A 10000-nucleotide genomic window follows, 5' to 3' on the forward strand; every position below is an offset into this window, starting at 1 on the left:
TGAATGGAGGTGAGCAGTGGCTCTGGATTTAGGCAGTTTCACAAGGAGGGGGTTGCTGGTGGATTGTGTACATCCTGCAGACTTCTGGGTCGGGGGGGGGGGGTGGACAAAGCACGGAGAGGGCAGAGGGTGCAAGACCATAAAGGAGATTGAAGAAGACATAGAGACCACTGATCGATTGGTGATGGCCCAGTGATAGGCCCAGAGAATCAACTTCATTCCGAGAGATTCCAATGATCTTGAAGTTTCCATGGCGTCAAGCTGAGCAAAGCGTGATGCAGGAACGCCTTCCCAGAGGAGAGAGCTGTATTCCATTGACCTGGAAATTAAAACCTTGTCGGTGGATCGGAGTTCAGGTATGCTTTACTTTCAGTAATTGCAACACGATTATTCAAACATACACGAGGAATTAAATTTTTTAATCTACCACCTATTGTATATACATATACGAGAGGGTTATGCTCACACATTGTAATCAAGAACAAACCGTGCTTCCCCATTGTCTCGGGTCGCTCACCTGCATTTATTTATTTTAATTAATTTATATTTTCATTTACAGATGCTTTCCGACACTGTGATTTTTTTCCCCTGGTATATTGGCTTCGATGTCCGTCGGCACATGAAATTTCAGCTTTCTACGTCACCCGAAAGGTACCGAACATTAATATCAGTCAGTGAGTGGTTAAGAATGAGCTTAATATATTAGTTGTCCGTATATGTACAAACAGAAAATTTTATATTATTAAAACACAATATTGTCATCTCTGTTTTTTTTTATTATTTTTCTTCATTTGTTTGCAGCATAAAGCTGTGGGGTAGCATCACTGGCTGAGGGCACAGCTGTGCCACTGATGCAATGCCCTCTCCTGGTTACGGCAAGAATTAGGGATTTGGTTTCAGATGCTGGCAATAACTCTCCTATTCTTCATGAAGGACACAATGGAATCTTTATTGTCCACCAACGAATGCTTGCAGACAAGACACACATTTCACGTCCGTTCGAGCGACAACACACACACACACACACACACACACACACACACACACACACACACTGATGAATCGTTCTGCTTGTGAAACACCAGGATGACAGTTTATAATTGTGTCGGAATTCAAACCCAGGCTAGGCAGCTTAGAAAAGAGTGTGCCACCTCTAAACCATCTTTCCAGCCCTGTGTTTTATTAGTATAGATAGCCATATATGTGCACTGTATGATCGAGTCATTAAAGAACATAGACATTAAATATATAGAACCTTTGTAAGGAGTCCAATCGATACATTAAGAGGATTTAAATGAAGGACAAATGTCCAACAATCTGTAATAACAATCGATGATAATTATTTTTCAGTTTCACGCTCAACATGCATTTGTCCCAAAAAATGATGACGATTCCTTCACTTACTTTTGTCCTGCTTCCAAGCTCATTTTCTTTTGTTGTTCCAGCAATATCAAATGAAAATTATTCCACCATTAAAGTATTAGCAATAATAAAAAATAGCTGCTTTCGAGATGCCATGGCAGCAGTATTACAGCCAGTATAAAGCAATCATTTGTGTTATGGCCTCCTGGAATCGGTGAATGATCACTTCAAGGCGGCTTGGCTGTCGTTTTTTTTTTAAGGTGCTGTTCATTCCGTGAAATGTGCATTGCAGAATGCACGTCCTGCCTGATGATTCCGTGTTTGTGGAGCTGTTGTGCTGTGCTTTATAATGCGTCGTCGAGGATTTATACAGAATACCATGGTGTAAATCTCAGACTACATAAGGCCTTGTTCATTTTAAAACAGCTCAACCGGAATGGTATGTATCTAGATAGTTTATAGGGAGCAAGTACTGGAGGTGTTTAAAAGGTTCTACAACAGAGAACTACCTGTGAAACACCAAGTTGACACCAGCCAGGATGGACCATTTGGGGGATGTTGCAATGTGTCGGCAGAGGGATGCTCGGGGCTATAGACACAAGCAGTTTCTTGGCAAGGGTTGTACTGGGTGGTTTGCCATTACCTTCCCAGTGTTGTTTGTCCGTGCTCCATCCTTTAGTTATATTGAGTGCAAAGCAAGGAAGCAGATGGAGTGCCAAGCTTCGATTGAAGGTAGTAAGAATTTGTAGTTTGCTCAGGGTTCCTTTGATGACTCTCTCAACTCATTACAAAGACATCATTATGGAACCAATGCAAGCAGTCGGGTCGACCAGCTTAATGTCCATCCGATCGGAGACGGCACACGGATTGATGCCTCACCCTACATGCCAAACACCGGGGTGACAGTTTACAGCTGGGTCTGGATTTGAACCAAGGCAAGTGATTTCAGAGGTCAGTGTGCATACATCCAGCTAGGCTGTCCTGCCAGTCCTGGACATACATACAAGTAACATTATCATTTTTGTACAATATGCTATCACCGTTATATACCCTGATGTATGAATATCATCGGAGTTGGATTTTCTCGTGGCTTGACAATTGTAGTTGGTAAATCAGTTCAGTAAGTAACAGCACAGAAGTTGTGCAGGAAACTATAGCATGATTTAATGGATAGCTTTCAGCTGGAGGTTTAAAATTCCCAGCGGAGCAGAAAATCCGATCAAAATCTCTCCATCCATCTTCATGAGAATGAGAAGTGTGTGTGTGTGTGTGTGTGTGTGTGTGTGTGTGTGTGTGTGTGTGTGTGTGTGTGTGTGTGTGTGTGTGTGTGTCCTTTGCTGAGCAGACACCGTGCTGTTGTTATAGAACATGTCTCACGAACATAACTCAATAATCAGTGCAAACCTATCAAGGATTTGTCCAAATGAATTTCCATGCTATAAAGCGCATCCAGTAAATCGCACGCACTGTCAGAAGCCGCAGTGAGGTTTCACATTTGTGTTCATGTTGCTAATCACACTTCATTCTCTGTCCTCAGTGATTTGTTTCTTGTCAGATCATATTGGCCGAAAAGTCAGGTTGGGGATCGTGGTGCATGAGAACGGTCTCCTGAGCTCATCAGAAAACATCGAGTTGGAATGATGTTGTTTTTGTCCCCGTTGGGTACTCACTGTGGGATCCGCTTGGGTCTTTTGAGCTGACGGTTTAGTGTCGGCATCCAAAAAGGTATGTAACGCAGACCGTAGAGACCACCCTTTTTTTTTTATTAAATAAGCAGATATGGCAGAATTTTTAACCTCCGTTCTCCCCCCCCCATTCGCCCACCCTTTATGCACCCCCTACTCCCAATAATCTTACCCCACTCCCTACTTATTCATAAGTTGAATTTGAAGTTTTCTCCATGATTTTAAGAGCACACTGTCAGCACAGTCTCTGCCATTATTAAAACTTTAAAACAGCACAGAACCATGAAATTATACTCACCTGGATTATGTGGAGCTCTCTGAAGATAACTGTTAATCTGTTTCATGATGAACAAGGCTATTGTCACCATGCACCACCGAAGGTGGACGCAAGTCTGGTTTTCACCCGTGTCTGTTTGTTACTTTTTACTTGGTTACTTGTCGAAAAAAAATTTTTTTGGCGAAGTATGTTGTCTGCCTGTTTGTCTGTTTATCACAAGATTTTTGGCCACAGTTTTCAAGCAATCGCTCTGAATTATTTTGTGTGTGTAGGTGACCGGCCAAGCACAGCAACGCTTAATTTTGGTGAAGATCCGGATCCTTTCTAAATGATCCTTCACCGTTGAGAGACGGGGCCAAAAACTATATTTAGCACAAATCTCAAAAAGTTATGGACGGATTCACACAAAACTTGGTGGACAGGTTGGGAGTGCCACGAGGAAGAATCGATTCAATTTTGGTGAAGATCCGAATCTCGATCTGGAAACGAGAATTATTTAATTTTTAACTGATTTTTCGCCATTGAGAGACGGGGATAAGAAGGATATTTAGCACAATATCTCACAACGTCAAGGACGGATTCGGATGAAACTTGGTGGACAGGTTGGGTGTGTGACAAAGACTAATTGATTCGATTGTGTGAATATCTGAATCCGGATCTTGATTCGAGAATATTTAAAGTGATTCTTCACCACAACCACCAATTATTTTTGAGGTCAACATAGACCAAAAGGTCAACATCGGCTGAATTTGTACAATTTTCATCCGATTGACTTTAAATTTGAAGAGGAGTTGCATATTTGGTCATTGAAGTCAACCACCAATTATTTTTAGGTCAACTTTGTTTTATGGAATTTGCAAGTATCGTGCTCTGCATGACATCTTCAGCTTGTTTGTTTGTTTGTTTTTTTTTTTTTTGTCAGCACAGAGCTTTAGTTTTTTTCTCCGCATCCCCTTGTCGGATTCAGACAAAATTTTCACCATAGGAGCAACGACTCATGTGGAATGTTTACTGACCCTGATAATTATGACGTCATAGGTCACATGGTGTGGCAGCCATGTTGGAAAAATGGAAAAACTTTGGACCTCTCGCTGAAACCGCACCAAGGAAAAAATTGAATCTTGGCACACAGCAAGCACTCCTCGTGTGATTTTTTTATGACATCAATAAGTGCTTTCATTATGATGTCATAATTGCATGTCGTATGCTACATTTGATCTGTATAAAAAAAAATTTGAGGGTCATCTCAGGATAAAATGGTCCACAGAAAAACAATTGATGATGTCATTGGTCACGTGATTTGGCAACCATATTGTTTTTTTTTTTTAAACCTTCAAAAATCTTCTTCTCTGAAGTGGCTGAACTGACCGATGAGAAACTTTACAAGTATGACAGTCAATTCATGAGGAACAAAAGGTTCACACATATGATGTCATAGGTCACATGGTTTGGCAGCCATATTGGATTTACCCTAAAACCTAAAAAAAAATCCTCTTCTCCAGAACGGCTGGACAGATCGAAGGGAAACTTCACACGAATGTTCCCCAAGCCATGGGTGTACAAGTTTGTTGAGAATAATTGATCGTTCACATGATTTGGTAGCCATATTGAATTTAGGAAATATATTAAATGTTTTCTCTGGAACCACTTAATCAATCGATGTGAAACTTCACAATTTTGATGGAGCCATGATGGGGAATACATGTTTTAAATTTCTAATTGATCGGACACAGTCTGGCAGCCAGAATTATTTAATATTTTGACCTGTTTTCTTTTTTTATTTTTGAATAAGGCTCACTTGGCTGTGCCTGGATGGGTATGAGGGTAGTGGAGCAGCTGAAAGGTGAATTCATCTTTGCTTTTTGCTTGTTTGGGTGCCTTCTGATTACTCTAATGCAGGACTGTACCTGTTTGGTCTTCCCTTTGATTTGAATTTTTTTTGTGTGTGTGTACAATATCAAGACTCACATAGGAGCAAAAATTTGAATTAATTTTAATCCCATCCTAAATTTAATTGAATAAAAATTAAAATGTTGGGTCAGGGTCAGGTGAAAAATCAAAGCGGGATGTCTTGGTACCCGGTCATCACTGCCAGCAGTTATAAAGTGGCAGTTCTAGTTATCTCTTATTATTAATGACGTAACACACCAGTACACAAACGCCTCACAAAATACACCACACAAAACAAGTCCTCGTGAGGGTCTGCAATCTATGATTGCTCTTGGTCTTGGTGTTAGTGCAAAAGCCCCCCAAAACTCCAATTCAATAAACATCAGAATGATTCACAAACACAGAATCATTCAATTAAATTAATTTTCTTTCATAAAAGCATTGCTTACTTGGCCAGGCTATAATGTCACAACAATAAAATATGTGCATTCCATGCTTATAATACACAGCTATCTGTTGAACACAGAAATTATAATTTAAATGTCTTGTTAATGTATAAAGGTCTTAAAAACGTGTTATCAGGCCTCCCGAGTTACATAAGTAAACGATTTCAGTTTCATTTACAATTATTGATCTAAGGCTCCTTACTTGTTGTCTTGTATTGATCTGCGTCGGTGGACAGGTAGAACAGTGGATGAAATTAACAAGACGTTGAATGAGTTATGCTAATCAACATGAGAACCAAGGAGAAGCTTTCGGGGCATAACCCTTCTTTTTTGCTCCGACAAAGGGTTGACACCTGAAATGTCAACTTCTTCTTGCTTTCCAGTGTGGTTAGAATTCCTTCGTAAACATTTTGTGGATTCCATCCACTGATTGATAATTTCTAAATATATTCTAAATCGCAGATTTGACAAAGAGATAATATGATAATCTTCATCTTCTTTAAAGTCCACCATTTTCCCACCTTTCTTGCGCCGTTGGCTGGGGGAAGCTTGGCCCGAGTCTTCAGGAACCAGTTGGCCAGGCCTGACGTTTGACTTGTTAGGTCAGGAAATTCGCCAGGGTGCTAGCGATAGCTTGCATACTCTTCATGAAGGACAGCATGAGATCTTTAACGTCCAACAAAAGAATGCTGGCTGACGGGACACTGGTTTAACGTCCACTCGAGGAACGGAACACACATTGATGAATCATCTTGCCTGTGAAACATTGGGCTTACAGTTTAAAGCTGGGTCAGGATTCAAACCCAAGATAGAGAGAGTGGGCTTACCTCTTGGCCATCCCGTCAGCACAGATAATTTGATAATATTGGTGAAAACAAACAAAAAAAAATACATAAAATGTAATAGCCCCTATTGTTTTAGTAATATTGCTGTATAGAGTTAAAGGGCTTGCCCATATGTATGTGCAACTAAAATGGCCACCACTCAACCTGTCGGCCATCTTTGATCAGAATTGCAAAATAAAATGAGAGGCATATGTATGTGCTTGTCATGTACATGTACCATCATGTCCTGTGCTTGTGCCAAGTTTGAACAAAATTGGACCATGCATGTCTGAGAAATGGTTGGGGGCACATTTAAGTAACAAAATGGCCACAAGTCGACCATCTTGGATCTGATCTCGAAAGAAAATGACCAGCTTATGTAAGACATCATTCGTTATCTGTTTGCCAAGTTTGAACAACATCGGCAAATGCATATTAGAGAAATGGTTAAGGACGTGTTCAACATTGGGGGTTTTTTTACAACTAAAATGTCCGCGAGTCAGCCATCTTGTATCTGATGTCGAAAAAAACTTGACAAGCGCATGTATTCCATCATTTTTTGTCTTTGCGCCAAGTACAAATAAAATCGGTTAAAACATGTCCGAGGTATGGTTGCAGACACGCGCACGCGCGTGCACACACAGACACACACACACACGAAAGTCGAGACGAAATCCATCAGCCCCCGTTTTGGACCTAGTCCAACAATGGCTAATAACTCACTCCTGGCATTAGTGGGGCAGATAACAGCAATTTTTGAGAGGAATCGTGCAAATGATGATACAAGCATCAAATTTGGCACTTTTGTTCTCCAGGGGATTCTAATCAAATCTGCCTGATTGGCCATTTGAAAATCCAAATTTTGAAAAATTTAACGAAAAAAAAAATTCAAAAAAGTCAAGATCACGAATCAATGTTGGATACTGGCTGGGATTGGTGAATGTTTCAGAAACATCATCAAAGGCGTTCCAAGTCTGCCACGCAGTTTTCTTCCCTTTACCGCGGAAGGCAGACACGACGTCACATCCAGTGAACGCATGGGAGTATGGGATCCCTCTCGCTTTCTCAGGCCCTTTGCAGAAACTACCTCATGGACTGGAATCCATCGCACCTTGGCTCCTTGGCCAAAGGCAATCCACATGTTCTCAAGACCTAGTTCCTGTAAGGATGGCAGTTCAGATATTGCTATGACTAGTACGTCCGTGTCATTAGCCTTAATGATAATGGACTTGCTCCCATCCGTCGTTACATCCCTGGCGTGTACAAATATTCGAGTGTCAGCTTCTTCATGACAACATGGAGACACAGCATCCAGTGACTTCCTTGTGTTGCTAATGGCACCTTCTCCTTTTGTGACAATGACTGCACTTGTCATCTGTGCTTCACACATCTTTTCCACAAGGAAGTGAAACAGCTCAGTCTTGTTGCTGTTATCTCGAAGAAAGCTTCTCCAGTTACTTAGGGTCTTACTGGTTCCTGTCACTCTTCTTCTGATTCCTTTCCCCCTTTTCGACATTGCCTCGGACTTCAGACTTGACTTCTTGTACACATCAAACACTACGTCCACCTTCTCGTTCCTGGCACCATGGGATTCCACCTTTGGGATGATGCCTTCTTTCACATTGTCATCAAATATCTTTGAAGTGCATGGAGGGAGGGCATTGATAAGTGCTGAGCCATCAATAATGACTGCATTTCCCCTTGGTTCTCTGTCTGGGATGTTCACTTGCGCTTCAAGAATTTCAGCCAGCTGTGACTTCAAATTTTTTTGAAGTTTTTTTTTTTTTAATCAAATTTTTCAAAATTTGGATTTTCAAATGGCCAATTGGGCAGATTTGATCAGAAAGCCCTGCAGAACAGAAATGCCAAATTTGATGCTTGTATCATAATTTGCACGATTTTCTACTATCAACTACACTACATATCATGGTCGACCTGTGATACAGGCGTTTTATTACCATTGGTGTCTGACCATATCTTGGGCATATTTCTTTCTGCCAAGGTGATCACGTTTCTTTGACATGTCTGATTTCATCCCATCGCTTACTATTAGCACCATGATGAAAGCTCCCAAAGTCGAGTGACTAGTACCTCCACAGTTTCTAATGTAACACTCCCTGTAACAATGACATGAATCCTTCATTATATCATCATTCCTGTACATGTTCATTGTTATTCCATGTTGTCGACATTTGTGATATTGTTGTTTTGAGTTGCATTTTATATAAATAATCCACATATTCCACAATGTTCATATCTCACCGTTTCTGTCTTCTATCTGATTTATGATGCACGTGATTTTGGCACTGTTGTAGAGTCCAAAACGATTTGTAATCGAGTCTGCTTCACAGACCCGACTAATTGCATATGCTTTCCGATAGGATGGGATTCTGCACCTTTTACAGCCAGATATACGTCTGGTTGACCCAACAATACATTACAATGGTTTTGTTTCTCGATCAATCATCAATAGATTGTAAACATTCATCGTGAAAAATTCAAAAAAAAAAAAATTCCGGCGAAGACAGACAGACAGACAGACAGAGAGATAGATAGACAGACAGACAGACAGATAGACAGACAGACAGATAGATAGATAGACAGATAGACAGACAGACAGATAGATAGATAGACAGACTCATAGATAGATAGACAGACAGATAGATAGACAGATAGACAGATAGATAGACAGATAGATAGATAGATAGACAGACAGATAGATAGACAGATAGATAGACAGATAGATAGATAGATAGATAGATAGATAGATAGATAGACAAACAAACAAACGCAGCAGTCAGTCATATCAGGAATTTGTCACTTGTTCAGGGTACTGGTGCTGATTCACCAACTCTTCGTGAAAAACACTCCGCGATCTTCAACATCCACCGACGGCTTCTCCTTCTCTTCTTCTTTTGAATGCAGCACAAAGGCGTGGGTAGAATCATTGGCTGAGGCACTGGCACACTTTCCCTGTGGGTTATTTTGTAATTTGGACAGAGTGCCGGCGATAGCTCGCCGACTCTACACAAAGGATCTTTAACATCCACTAATGAACGCCAGCAGATGGGACGCTCGTTTTAACGTCCATCCGATCGGGACGACACACACACACACACATTGATGAATCACCCTGCCTGTGAGACACCAGGATGGCAGTTTATAGTTGAGTCGGGATTCTAAACCAGGCTCGAGTCTGGATACCCCTCGTCGAGGCTATCCTACCAGCCCTCAACAGCGGTACAAGACCAGGCTGTCCTTCGTCACGGTACACAATGACATCCTCTTTCCGAAAGATACCCCGGGCTGATCTTTAATGTGGAAAACCCGAAATTCGATCTGGATTTATTCCGTTCACAGAAGCCAAATTCCCACTCCCGGTTCCCTCTTGGTAATTCCGATGCACGAGGCTGACAAATGCGCAGTGTACCTACTTCATGAGACCCAGTGGTAGAATTAGAACAGGTAATTCGAACAATATGTCATAATAAAAATAAATCTGAAGGGAGAAATTTC

General features: G+C 41.1%; 1 protein-coding gene and 1 long non-coding RNA gene across 3 annotated transcripts in view; one reads left to right on the top strand and one right to left on the bottom strand.

Moving 5' to 3' along the window:
- LOC147035094 (uncharacterized) overlaps positions 1-10000 on the bottom strand; it is a 382679-nt gene that overhangs the window by 204411 nt on the left and 168268 nt on the right. The window lies entirely within an intron of this gene.
- LOC147035096 (uncharacterized) overlaps positions 1-10000 on the top strand; it is a 26750-nt gene that overhangs the window by 935 nt on the left and 15815 nt on the right. The window contains exons 1-2 of one of the 2 annotated variants that reach the window (XR_015061340.1): positions 1-651; positions 802-3087. The exon at positions 1-651 is cut by the window's left edge and continues 935 nt beyond it. This is a non-coding gene — a long non-coding RNA (uncharacterized LOC147035096). Of the gene's footprint in view, positions 3088-10000 lie in introns of both variants that reach the window. The other variant, XR_015061339.1, reaches the window with a different exon arrangement.

The sequence above is a fragment of the Eptatretus burgeri genome, chromosome 1, assembly GCF_056783735.1.
Source record: "Eptatretus burgeri isolate ZD-2024b chromosome 1, Ebu_testis_v1, whole genome shotgun sequence".
Lineage (NCBI taxonomy): Eukaryota > Metazoa > Chordata > Myxini > Myxiniformes > Myxinidae > Eptatretus > Eptatretus burgeri.